Source organism: Monodelphis domestica, chromosome 2 (genome assembly GCF_027887165.1).
Source record: "Monodelphis domestica isolate mMonDom1 chromosome 2, mMonDom1.pri, whole genome shotgun sequence".
NCBI lineage: Eukaryota > Metazoa > Chordata > Mammalia > Didelphimorphia > Didelphidae > Monodelphis > Monodelphis domestica.
In genome coordinates this window covers 427,254,636-427,269,789 of record NC_077228.1, presented here as the reverse complement: position 1 = coordinate 427,269,789, position 15,154 = coordinate 427,254,636, and positions in this window count along the sequence as shown.

Genomic DNA, 15,154 nt, shown 5'->3' with positions numbered 1-15,154 from the left:
TAATCATTAAAAACTACTTTGCCCAACTATATGGCAATAAATATGCCAATCTAGGAGATATGGACGAATATTTACAAAAATGCAAACTGCCTAGACGAACAGAAGAAGAAATAGAATTCTTAAATAATCCCATATCAGAAAATGAAATCCAACAGGCCATCAATGAACTCCCTAAGAAAAAATCCCCAGGGCCTGACGGATTCACAAGTGAATTCTATCAAACATTCAGAGAACAGTTAATCCCAATACTATACAAACTATTTGACATAATAAGCAAAAAGGGAGTTCTACCAAACTCCTTTTATGATACAAACATGGTACTGATTCCAAAACCCAGCAGGTCAAAAACAGAGAAGGAAAATTATAGACCAATCTCCCTAATGAATATAGATGCAAAAATCTTAAATAGGATACTAGCAAAAAGACTCCAGCAAGTGATCAGGAGGGTCATCCATCATGATCAAGTAGGATTTATACCAGTGATGCAGGGCTGATTCAATATCAGGAAAACCATCCACATAATCTACCATATCAACAAGCAAACCAACAAAAATCACATGATTATTTCAATAGACGCAGAAAAAGCCTTTGATAAAATACAACATCCATTCCTATTAAAAACACTAGAAAGCATAGGAATAGGAGGGTCGTTCCTAAAAATAATAAACAGTATATATCTAAAACCATCAGCTAATATCATCTGCAATGGGGATAAACTAGATGCATTCCCAATAAGATCTGGAGTGAAACAAGGATGCCCATCATCACCTCTACTATTTGACATTGTACTAGAAACACTAGCAGTATCAATTAGAGAAGAAAAAGAAATTGAAGGCATCAAAATAGGCAAGGAGGAGACCAAGTTATCACTCTTTGCAGATAACATGATGGTCTACTTAAAGAATCCTAGAGATTCAACCAAAAAGCTAATTGAAATAATCAACAACTTTAGCAAAGGTGCAGGGTACAAAATAAACCCACATAAGTCATCAGCATTTCTATATATCTCCAACACAGCTCAGCAGCAGGAATTAGAAAGAGAAATCCCATTCAAAATCACCTTAGACAAAATAAAATACTTAGGAATCTATCTCTCGAGACAAGCAAAGGAACTATATGAACTTAACTACAAAACAATCTCCACACAACTAAAACTAGACTTGAGCAATTGGAAAAATTTTAATTGCTCATGGCTAGGATGAGCCAATATATAAAAATGACAATCCTGCCCAAATTAATTTACTTATTTAGTGCCATACCCATTGAACTTCCAAAAAACTTTTTTTTACTGCATTAGAAAAAACCATAATGAAGTTCATTTAGAAGAACAAAATATCAAGGATATCCAGAGAAATTATGAAAAAAAAATGCGAAGGAAGGTGGCCTTGCAGTCCCAGATCTCAGACTATATTATAAAGCAGTGATCATCAAAACAATTTGGTACTGGCTAAGAGACACAAAGGAGGATCAGTGGAATAGACTTGGGGTAAATGACTTCAGCAAGACAGTCTATGACAAGCCCAAAGATCCCAACTTTTGGGACAAAAATCCACTATTTGATAAAAACTGCTGGGAAAATTGGAAGACAGTGTGGAAGAGATTAGGAATTGATCAACATCTCACACCCTACACCAAGATAAATTCAAAATGGGTGAATGACTTAAACATAAAGAAGGAAACTATAAGTCAATTTGGTGAACACACAATAGTATACGTGCCAGACCTTTGGGAAGGAAAAGACTTTAAAACCAAGCAAGACATAGAAAGAGTCACAAAATGTAAAATAAATAATTTCGACTACATCAAATTAAAAAGCTTTTGTACAAACAAAACCAATATAACTAAAATCAGAAGGAAAGCAACAAATTGAGAAGCAATCTTCATAAAAACCTCTGACAGAGGTTCAATTACTCAAATTTACAAAGAGCTAAATCACTTGTACAAAAAATCAAGCCATTCTCCAATTGATAAATGGGCAAGGGACATGAACAGGCAGTTCTCAGCCAAAGAAATCAAAACTATTAATAAGCACATGAAAAAGTGTTCTACATGTCTTATAATCAGAGAGATGCAAATCAAAACAACTCTGAGGTATCACTTCACACCTACTTGATTGGCTAACATGACAGCAAAGAAAAGTAATGAATGCTGGAGGGGATGCGGCAAAGTAGGGACACTAATTCATTGCTGGTGGAGTTGTGAGTTGATCCAACCATTCTGGAGGGCAATTTGGAACTATGCCCAATGGGAGATAGAAGACTGTCTGCCCTTTGATCCAGCCATAGCACTGCTGGGTTTGTACCCCAAAGAGATAATAAGGAAAAAGACTTGTACAAGAATATTCATAGCTGCACTCTTTGTGGTGGCCAAAAATTGGAAAATGAGGGGATGCCCTTCAATTGGGGAATGGCTGAACAAATTGTGGTATATGTTGGCGATGGAATACTATTGTGCTCAAAGGAATAATAAAATGGAGGAATTCCATGGAGACTGGAACAACCTCAAGGAAGTGATGCAGAGTGAAAGGACCAGAACCAGGAAAACATTGTACACAGAGACTAATACACTGTGGTACAATCGAAGGTGATGGACTTCTCCATTAGGGTCAATGCAATGTCCCAGAACAACTTGCAGCAATCTAAAAAAACACTATCCACAAGCAGAAGATAAATTGTGGGAGTAAAAACACAGATGAAAAGCAACTGCTTGACTACAGGGGCTGAGGGGAAATGACTGAGGAGAGACTCTAAATGAACACCCTAGTGCAAATACGAACAACATGGAAAGGGGTTTAGAATGAAGAATACATGTGAAACCCAGTGGAATCACGCATCGGCTATGGGGGGGGGAAGAAAATGATCTTTATCTCTAATGAATAATGCTTGGAAATGATCAAATAAAAATTATTTAAAATAAAAAATAAAAAAAATCATGGACCTCACTATTTCCAAAAGGAGAAAAAAAGATGAAATGAGGACATATCAATAGCTACCAAGATATCTCCTTTACTACTTCCTTAAGAGCTTTATGGCTATAATCTATGAAAGAATTGAGGCTATTTTATGAAAATAGCTAGTATTCATATAACAATATATTATTTGCAAAGTATTTTACAAATATTAATTGATTTGATACATACAGCAACCTTTGGGATAGGTACTCATTATCCTCATTTTAAAATTAAGTAAACTAAGGTACAGAGAAATTAAAAATATTTGCTCAATACCACACAGCTAACAAGAAAAAAAAACTAAGTCTACTTTTGTACTCAGTATATTTTGATTTGCTGCACCATTTGGCTTTTTTCAGATCAAGTCCTTTCAAAAATATTATTTCATTTAAAAAAATATTTTTCCATGTTTACATTATTCATTTTATTTCTTCCCCTTTTCCCTTCCCTCTCCCAGAACTGATAAGTAATTCCATTGGGTTATACAAATGTCATCACTTGATTCCCAATTCTACATTATTGAGTTTTACCATAGAGCCAAAACCCCCAATCATATATACATATAAACAAGTGACATAAGCTTTTCTTTTGCAATTCTACTCTCATAGTTCTTTCTCTCAATGTGGATAGCATTCTTTCTCACAAGTTCCTCAGCAATGTCCTGGATTGTTGTATTGTTCCTTGTAGTCAAGTTCATTACGTTGGATAGTTCTATAATGTTTCACTTTCAGTGTACAATGTTTTCTTATTTCTACTCATTTCATTCTGCATTTTTTGGAGGTCTTTCCAGTTCATAAAGAAATCTTCCAGTACATTATTTCTTCCATCACAATAGTATTCCATCACCATCATATATGACAATTTGTTGACCCATTCCCCAATCAATGGTCACCCCCTCATTTTCCATTTTTTGCCACCACAAAGAGTGCAGCCATGAATATTTTTGTACAAACATTTTTCATCATTATCTCTTTGGGGGTATAAACCTAGTAGTGGTCTTGCTGGATCAAAAGATATGCATTCTTTTAAAGCCCTTTGTGCATAATTCCAAATTGCCTTTCAGAATGGTTGTATTAATGTACAAATCCACCAGCAATGCATTAGTGTCCTAATTTTGCCACAACCCCTCCAACATTTATTATTTTCCTTTACTGCCAAATTGGCTAATCACATCCTGAAGAGGAAAGAGACACAGCTTTTGCATATATTAGCTGATTGCATTTTTACAATTATACAATTGGCTGAAAGGTGTAGATAATGTGAGATCCTAGTGTTAATTCTGTACTTGATGCTTGTTGGATATAAAAATGTTTTCTAGAAAAAAACAAAATACCACTTTTCAAAATGTTATAATTCCAACAATGTGTCTCTAATGCTTACATAAAAACATACATGATTCTATGAAAGCTGTAAAAACAGAGAAGTCTTTCAAATAATCTTCTAAGTTATGCCCTACTCTTTTGTGACCCCATTTGCAGTTTTTGTAGCAAAGATACTGTAGTATCATTTCCTTCTCAAGCTCAATTTACAGAGAAGGAAATGGAGGCAAACATGATTAAGTGATTTGCATAGGGTCACACAGCTAGTAAGTGACTGAGATTGGATTTGAACTCATGAAGATGAAGTCTTTGTGACTATAGGTCCAGTAGTCTATCCACTGAACCATCTGTGCTACTCTCTTATCATTCTACTTCCAACCATGGCACAAAAGTAGAGGAGATATATGTATGCTCAAGGTACTTATCCTCAACATGGACAATGTCCAGTGCAGAGCTTAAATGTAAGTGATTCCCTACAGATGGTGAGCTATATATTCACTAGGGGGAACAGTAGATCAAAGAATCTGAATAGTATACCAAGTTTTCTTAAATAATTCTAAACTATTTCCCATAATAATTGAGTCAATTCACAATTCTACCATTAATGTGTGCTTTAGCCTATCTTCCCATAGTCCTTCTAATATTAAAAATTATGTCTCCCAAAACTTTATCTCATTTTATATTTCTATTAATTTCTATTAATTTACATTTCTCTTATTATTAGTGATCTGGAGCATTTGTTCATATGACTTGCAATTATTTTTATTGCATTTTCATGTACTTTAATCCTTTATCTTCTAAGAAATGGCTTACTTAAAAGATTGTCTCCACAGGAATAGTATGAATAAATAGGGAGGTCTGTGATGTCAACAAAGAAAATTCTTAAGAAAAGGAGGTGTTAACCTGTAAACAATAATTACTGGGATTTAAACTGAGTATATCACAATACAGATAATCAAGACAGATATTTTAAACTCTTTTTTCCTTCTTCCAGGAGGTGCATTTATCTTTTTTTAGGTTGAATCATATAACTTGAGCAAGAATGAAAATAATGGTTATTCTTTTCTATGAATAATTTAAAATTTTCTCTTAAAGTTACCAACCACTTTGAACAGTTGAGGTCCTCTACCTCCTCTCTTGACGAAGAGACGATTTAGTGTTGAAGTTACCAACTGAGACAAATTTGAGTAAAATTTCAGCTCTAAGAAACTTAACAAGCATTTCTCAAATATTTAAAAAGTCGCAAGAACATTTGGTTTTGTATTAGTATAGAATGAAAGGAATATGCAGCTTTAGTAGTTTTGTTCTAAGAAATGATTGAGGTGGGAAGAAGCTTCCTGTTGGCATTCTTACAGGGGAGAGAAAAAAAAACAAAGAGAAATCTGTGCTATAAAGGGTCAAGTAGTCAATAAATATAAAGTATCAGCTTATGTGTTTAGCACTGTCCATGGTGCTGGGCAAGTACAAAGTAGTTCCTGCTTGCATGTATGTTATGGTTGAGTAGGGCAAGATGGATAAACACACAGGACCAAAGTAAACCAGAGAAGACATTATGAAGTTGAATACAAAGTTGTGAAGCAGCTACTATAAGTGATTCAGTATGTGATCAGGGAAATATTTATTCAACATGTGATCATGGACAAGTCCCATCAACACTGAGCCTTGCTAAAGACATTTCCACCACCTGCTTCATATTGTTGTGAAGATCTAAAGAGAGTATATACAAATATCAGAAGATATTATTTAGGAATGCTTCTTGAGGTAGATGAGAGTTGAGGAAACCCTTGAAAATGGTTTTTATTCACACAAATGGAAGTGTGAGCAGAAGAAAGGAAAGGAAAGGAGTATTTAAAGAGCATTTGCTATGTACCAGATGCTATCCTTTGCACTTTTATAAATACTGTCTCCTTTGATCCTTACAATAACTCTGTTAAATAATTGCTATTAGTATGCCCCTTTTAGAGTTGAGGAAACAGAGGCAAAGAGAAATAAAGTCATGTGCACAGAATCAAAAAGCTGATAAGTGTCTGAAGCTGGATATGAATTCAATTCTTCCTCATCCCAGGTTCAGAACTCTATCTGCTGTGTCACTAGATGCCTCTCATATATCACTAAAAAAGAATGAAATTGGTGGTAGAATACTCAGCATGCCGTGAACTCAGAACCTATCTATGGTAAAAATTTTCCAACTAATCAACATGTTCTCTTATAGGTATTCTTTCGTGGGACTTTTTTGCCCTGGTGGGTAACTTGGCACAATGAAATGAATATTGTCAATGGAGTCAGAGCACCTTAGTTCAAACCCTATCTCTGATATATCCTACTTTTTGTGGTCTTGGACCAAGTCATATCACTCCCTTAACCTCAATCATTTTATTTGCAAAATGACAGACATTATGTTATTTGACCTCTGAAGACCCTTCCAGCTCTAAAATTATGATTCTTTCATGCTGTGAGTATGCAAGTAAAATAGAAGCCATGGCAGAAGGTGACACAATTGAAGTTAGATTGTGGGAACTACCTAAAATAACCACTGGGGAATTTGGTAAATAACCAAAGACCAGTTCTTTGCCAATAGAGAAAAAAATTTTCCAACACCCAATTCCCAGCCTCCCAGGGACAATTCGATTATGGTCTCTTAACTTTCATTGCAAATTTCAAGGGAAAAAACAAAACAAAACCAGGAAGCAGAAAGTGAATGAAGAGCTGTAAGAAAACTTGATTCCATTCAGAGTATGATTTGTCTCATTGTAGTCATTTATGAGTAGAAAATGAGAATGAGGTCTCTTCGGGGCAGGTGTACCAAAAGCATGAGCAACCGCTGATGGAATGGTAACATTTACTCAGAAGATTCAAATCTTATCTCTGATTCTTATTCAGTATGTCTTCATGGACAAACCCCATCCTTATTAAGCCTTGCTTAGAATACCTGCCCTACATGCCTCATATGGTGGTGAAGATCTAATGAGAGTGTATATAAAGCACAGCCTGAATTTGAATATGCTTTTATTAATCATGAGCTATTAAGAGCCATAAGTGATGGGAAAAAACTTAAAATATCACTGTTTTGCATAATCACTAATATTCACAATAGTATGTGGAGAATACAAAAGATCAAATTATGTTCTATATACTCTGCTCACAAGAGATTTACAAGGCATTTTTAAAGTTTAAAAGTATTTAGGTAGCATTTAAAGAAGTTTCAGATATCTGTAAAAAAACTTAAGTGAAAAAATCACTCCCAACGATACTTGATAAATGAAGTGTTTTTATATTACATAGATATTATATGCAAAATGGAAACATGTATGACATAAACATAGACAGGCAGAGTCAATAGTCTGAGGTAACCAGACACAATATTACACCGGTTGAAGACAGTGTGTAGGGGAAGGGTATAAGACATAATGAATGAATAATAGTTGTTCCACGCATGTCTCCATGGTGTAATACAGCAAAATCATTTGATAAATATTAAATGAATACTGAATAAGTTGAAATAACTATGCTAGGGATATAAAGACATAAATAAATAGTCCCTGCCTTCTTGGTGTTTATATTTTCCTGAAATCAAGCCATTCATTGGGTAGACCCTGTGAAGAGACTATACTCAATTGTTCTGTGGAAATGAAAAAAAGAAGAGAAGAAATGTTTTTCTTATGTTTGAGCTTCATGACAAAGGTCTGAATAGTGGTAACAGTTGTTCAGATGGCTTATGTAGTGGAAAGAAGGAAAAGTATCACAGTTCTGAATCTTCTATCCCAATGGCAGCTAATGGAGATTGTTGCTAGAGATGCCAATGCTCTTTCCAATAATCTCTGATCCTGTACAGTTCCTTCAAGGTGACTCATGATCCTACCTAATTCTCCCAGGTGACAGTTTCCCCACAGGACCTCCAGGTATAAATTGTTGAGGACCAGCTGCCCTGAAAACCTGTCCATTTCCCCAAGTTACTTCTTTACATACAGCCCAGCTGACTAAGAGGAAAAGCCTGCAGCTGGCAGGCAGGCATTAACTGGAGAGAGCTCCCACTGCTTGTGGCATTCACTCCCTCTGGTGGTGCATCAGAGCCACCATTTGGCAGGCTGCAAAGAGGAGTGAAAGGTGCATTTGTTCTCACAGCCTTTTAATTAAGGTTTTATCGGAAGCGTTTAATTGAATTTTTATGTGGCAGAGAGGCAGCTCCTTGTGTGCTCACAATGTAGCTGTTGTGCAGCACAAGAGCAGGGACTGACAGGAGTATGCAGATAATATTGTTGGTTTAATGGTGGATTTTTAAACTATACAAGGCACCCAGGTGCCATGGCAATGGGAATCGCCAGAGCTGCCTCGAAGAAATATGTTTCTTATGTATAGAGATTGTTGAGGGTTATTTTTTCTCTTCTCCCTGGCTTTTTGCTGGAAACCCCTTTTCTCTCTCTCTCTCTTTCTTTCTTTCTTCCTTCCTTCCTTCCTTCCTTTCTTTCTTTCTTTCTTTCTTTCTTTCTTTCTTTCTTTCTTTCTTTCTTTCTTTCTTTCTTTCTTTCTTTCTTTCTTTCTTTCTTTCTTTCTTTCTTTCTTTCTTTCTTTCTTTCTTTCTTTCTTTCTTTCTCTCTCTCTCTCTCTCTCCCTCTCTCCCTCTCTCCCTTCCTTCCTTCCTTCCTTCCTTCCTTCCTTCCTTCCTTCCTTCCTTCCTTCCTTCCTTCCTTCCTTCCTTCCTTCCTTCCTTCCTTCCTTCCTTCCTTCCTTCCTTCCTTCCTTCCTTTTCCTTTATCTGTTAAAATGCTTGCAATTTGTGTGATCATGGACAAGTCACTTAACCCCCATTTCCCAATCCTTACCACACTTCAATAAACAGTATTGATTCTAAGATGGAAGATAAGGATTTAAAAGAATGCCTGCAATTTTATTTATAACCAATGTTGTGGCTAACTAAGAAAAAGAATATAGCCTATTAGAATCAATTTTGAGTAGTGCTTTCTGATTGACTAATTACACACATCAATTTAAATGCATATACAGGCACAAGTCCTGATTAAACCTAGTCAAAGCAGTCCCCCCTTACACTGCATCCAGTTGCACAACAATCAACAACAACATCCCAAAAGTTGCCCATTTTAATACATTTTACTACTGTCTGATTTTTAACCAATCAGGACTCCAGGGACAAACAAAGAGAATTCACTCTAAATATAAACTCTTTATCATAATCAGCCAGGAGAAGTCAATGAAGCATAGTAGGAAAAATGAATAGGTATTTGCTTGATTTCAGAGTCAACATTCCATTGATTGACAAAAAGGAAAACTGCATCTTCTTCATTTTCAAAACACTTAATAACCTTGGCATCTCAAAGACCTTACAGGAGGGAAACAAAGCTATAAATAACAGACCTTTCCCATTCATAAATCCTGCCTTTGACAGTCCAAGAAAAAACATATAAGAGAACCGTCCCTAGGAGATTTAAATACAGCTATGATTCCTGCATCTTTTTTAAAGTGTCTGTCTTTCCTTTGATGAAAAGTGGCATTATCTTTCAGTAATTTTAAGTTGGCCCCAAAAGCTGCTTGAATGTCCAAAGTTTTTAATGGGAAAGCTGTCAGTGAATTTTACTTATTGAAGACTTATTGTGAGTAGGACATGGTTCTGTTCACCTTTATAGCCTGCAAAAGGAAGAGGAGACAAAACTTGCACATTCAAAGGATTTATAGTCTAATTGGAAGAACAGAATATATGAAGATGGTAAAGGAAGAGCAAATTTACATATACAAAGACATACTGAGACATGTATGGGAGGTGTGGAATTGTAATGTAGGGAAAGCAAAAAGATCTGAGTTTTGGTACTAACTCAGCCAATAGCAAGCTATGTGACCTTGGGTAAATCATTTCCATCCTATGAACCTCTGTTTCTTCATGATATTCTAAAGAACTCATTCAATAGTTTACAGTTTTGAAACACTGTAGGGGAAATGGGAGCAAGGAAAAATAACCAATGGTGACTATGAAAGACTGACAAATGTCAGGTAGCATAGAATGAACAGAAGCTGAGGATAAATGATTTCAAAGGCTAATAAATAGGGTATCTATTTATTGGTCATTTATGCTGAGAGCAAGAAGGTACTTAAGGAAGAGAACAGAGGTGCTAATCATGGTGGATGGGATGATGATAATGGATCCATTGATCAACGAGTAATAATTTTTAAGCATTTAAAATGAAACAAACGATACCATAAGCACTAGGGAAACAACAAAAATAGCGAAATAATCTTTCTAGTTCTGCAAGAGGTAAAATACACACACACACACACACACACACACACACACACACACACACACACACACAAAAGAAAAAGGCCATTAGAGAAGGAACCAGATACCAGGAGCTGAAATGATCAAAAAAAGCTTCATGTAGAAGTAATGTGAGCTAAGACTGAAAGATAATAGGAATTCTAAGTTATAGTTGAGAAGAGGCTGTATTCCAGGACAGTCAGCACAAAGTATGGGAGTGGGAAAAGGAAGGATATACATATATGTATATATGTATATATATTTATTTATTTATATACATATGAGGAACAGTAAGAAAGTCATTTTTACTAGATTAAGGTACAGAACTGGGAAGGTAGGTTAATTTGATTCATTTTTAGTGGATGAGTGAATGGATAAATGGATAAAACCACATTAGGAAGCAATTTGTAATTATATACAGAAAGTTACTCAACAGTGGATGTCCTTTGATACCTTTGATACAGGAAAATTACTGCTAAGTTTATACTCCAAAAAGATAAAGAAGAGAGGAATAGGTCTCATATGTACATATGTATAGCAGTTCTTTTTGAAATGGCATAAAATTGGAAACTAAAGAGATGTCCATTGATTGAGGAATGGATCACTAAATTGAGGTTGATGAATACTGTTATACTGCAAGAAACAAGAAAACAGACGATTTTAAAGAGGCATGAAAAGACTGGTATGAGTCAAGTGAGTAGAACAAAAGGGAAACTTATATAATAACAATATTCAAAATGAATACCATTTTGAGGACTTTATCCTTTTATATTTTATTCATTTTTATGTTGAAGACTTTCACCTATACAATGGTGAAAAATGAAATGATCAGCATCAGAGGTACAATTAATACAATAAAAACAACAGTTTAAAGGCAAACAATTTAGAAACCTATAAGAATTTCGATTAATCCAAAGACCACAACTCCAGAGACCTGATAAAATATATTATTCATCTCCTGCTAGAGATTTAGGGTATAGAATGAAACACAGATATAGCCAATGAGAGATTTGGTTTATTTCTTTCTTTCTACTTTTTATTTCTCAATGCTTTGGAGAATAGGAAGGAGAGAAACTAGATTTCTCAAAATAAAAAAAAATTCAAAATAGAAAGTGGAGAGGGTCTATACATATAGAATGTTACATGCAGTTTAGATGATATTACTATTATTATTATGCTTAACTGTTTTACTCTCTTAACTCAAAACACTCATGGGATGGAAATCATCCAAAAAGATTTGTAATATAAAGGTTTAACACATCAATAAATTTTAAAAACTAGATTGGAGATAGACTATGAAGAGTATTATGTAACAAAATCTAAATGATTCTAGAGGTCATTTGAAGTCATTGCAGAAAATTGAATAGAGAAATGACATGGTCATCAGACCTGATCTTTGAGAAAATCATTTTGGCAACTATATGGGGGGGATAGATTGGAATACAAAGAGATTCTAGAATTGAAGATGTTAGGAGGCTATTGCAGTAGACCAGGAGAAATGTGATAAAGGCCTGAAATAAGGAGCTAATATATGTTTGGAGAGAGATGGATAGATGAGAGAGGCTTTGTGGAAGTAGAAACATGACACAGAAGACAGAACCAACCAACCTTGAGTGTGCTTCTTTTTTCTCTAGGGAAAATGATTTCCAGACTAGGGAGTATAGAATGAAATTGCTTGAGGGAATTGAAACTCAAAATATGTGACAGCATAGTAAGAGAGGATCCAGCTGTTAAGGAATTCAAGTCACTAGACCCAGATGACATATATTTTAATGTATCTGCAGATTTGACAGTTAAGCTACTATGGATGATTGAAAACTCAGAGAAAATAAAGGAGTACCACAGATTTGGAGATAAGTAAACATTTAGCTTTGAGATGGGCAAACATCTCAATTATTTTAAACAGGGAAAAGAATGGAATTCCTCAAATTATAGGCTGCAGAGCTTGATTTCTATTCTATGTAAAATTTTAGAACGTATTTTAAAAGGGATAGTTTATGAGTATTTAGGAAGGAAGTAGGAAACCACTAAGAAGCAGAATGACTTGATCAAGAAGAACTTAATCCGGAGTACCCTCATTTCCTTTTTAATGAATTGGTAAATGCACAATGGCATAAAATGTCTCCATTTTCATATGAAGTTTGAGAAAAATATCTCATGGGCCTGTTAACAAGTTAAAGTTAAGTGAATTAGATAATTGAATTTTTAGGTAGATTCAGAACTGGTTTATTGGCCAGAATGAAATAGTAACTATTAATGGTGCTAGGTGAACTAGAAGGAAGAGGTCTCTTTTGTAGTGTTGCAGTGATTTTTCTTATTTAATGTTTTTGGAAAATTTTAGCAATTAATTGCATAAAGACATAGGTCAAAAGTTTATCAAATTTGCCATAGGAAATAATGTTGTATGGTAGAATAGAACACTGGATTTGGAGTCAGGAATACCAAATTTGAAATACTACCTTAGATTCTTAGTTGCTTTGTGACTGGGCAAGTCATTAGCCTTCCCAACTGAAATTTGCTCATCTACAAAATGAAGGTAAGAAAAGGAGACTATATCATATGATTTCACAGAGGATAAAATAAGATTGGGCTTTAAAGAATTTCTCAAAACAGAATGCTATACAAATGCAAGCTAATATTATCATAAACCAATAACATGAAAGTGGGAAGGAGCATAGACACCCTAAATTGTGGACTGCAGATACAAAAAATATTTCAAAATTGATAGAATATTATGCCAAATCTTAGTAAGATATAACTTAATTGCTTTAGGTGTAAAGTATTTCACTTTTGTTTTGTTTTTTTTTAATATCAAATACAGAACTAAGAAAATAAGGTATACTTTAATTAAAGTAATGTAAATAGAAATTAAAAAAAAGAAAACTGAATACTCTGTATTTTATAATGACCACCCTTGATCCTAAAGGAGAGAGAAGAAAATGCATTTTATTTCCTCCTTTTTTGAAGTGGAAGAGTATGGAGCACTATGTAGATAGTTAGACACTGTTAATGTGTTATTTGGCTTTGTTGAACTGCTTTTTGTCTTGCAATATTCCACTTTTCCCTACTTGGTTTCTTTGCTTTGTGGAATATCTTTCCACAGTAGCAAACAAGTGAGAGACATATTTGGAAATGCAGATGATATAAAAACAAAAGTTATCACTAAACTTATTTCTAAAAGAAAACAAAGGAAAAATATCCAATCTTTGCTCACAAGAAGCTTACATTCAATTTGGGAACTCCATTAGATCCTTTTGTCTGGATTATATCATTGAGAATCTAAGTATATGTTATCTTTTAATATTTTATGTTGGTTCCTGCTTGCTTAATAAAAGTAATTAAAATAATATCTGTTGAATGAATTTGTTGTCTGAGGGGAAATAAAAAGCAAAAGCCCGGGACTTCAGGATGACATTCATGCTGAATAGAGCTGTGTCTTCAAGGAGGCTTCCTATAGTAAACCTCTGGATTCTTTGATGTGTAGTTCTTCATGAAATACATTGGGTAGGCTTTGCTTGTTCTGATAAATATTGTAATAAGTCAGTTTGGAGTATTGTTGAAACTTTTAAAAAATTATAAATGTAATGTGTATTTTGGATACCATAAAATACTTTGAGGAAGTGAATTTTTGTTTACATAAGAGATGTGTTGTTTCTGTTGAAGTAAAAAATCCATTAGCATAAATGCTAGTTGGAAGTGAAGATAAACATTCAACAGAACAAAATGTAATAGTCTTGTTGAAAGAATGAATATCTGTCAATAGGAAAAAAAAAAGAAACCCAAAAAACAAACAAACAAACAAACAAAAAAAAACCTTTCCTTCCTATAAATGTTCCAGTAGAAGCTGAATGACCATTGGTCAGGGAGATAGTGTAGGGCAGACTTGTTCAATGAGGAAGTGGACTAGATATTCTCTAGGGCAGCTAGATGACACAGTGGACAGAGTGCTGGGTCTGGAATCAAATCAGAAAGCCTCATCTTACTGGATTTAAATCTAGCCTCATACATTAGTTGTGTGACCCTGAGCAAGTCACTTAATCTTCTTTGCCTCAGTTTACTTATCTGTACAATGACTTGGAGAAAACCCCAAATTGGATGATGGAGAGTTAGACATGACTGAAATAATTAAAGAATAACAAAAACTCTTTGCTAGTACTCCCTTCTAGCACTAGCCTCTTGTCATTCTAAATGTTCTTGTGAAGATTGGATTTAGCTATCTCCTGGTTGTAACAATGAAGATACTTAGCTCTACCTTTATAGTGAAGATAGAATTGTAAGCTACAATCTATTTTTAGATTTTAACTACAAAAAAGTTGTTAAGTAACTACAAAAGGTGAATTAAACACAAAAAGGTGTTAAGTAACCCAAAAAGATATAATCTAACCAGAGAATGTGAGAACTAAAGAGTGGGAAGTCCTGGAGAAAAGCATCTACTATGATTGGTAGATGTGAAATTTAGGGGAGGTGACACAAGAGAAAAAGATCTTTAAAAAGAGGACCAAAAGGCAGAAGGAGATCATTCATTTGGATCATTTGGATTCATATCATTCGTATCATTCAGATTCAGACATTCGGACAGTTCTTTGGAGATTTGGGCACTGACTCAGAGGAGTGGCTGGA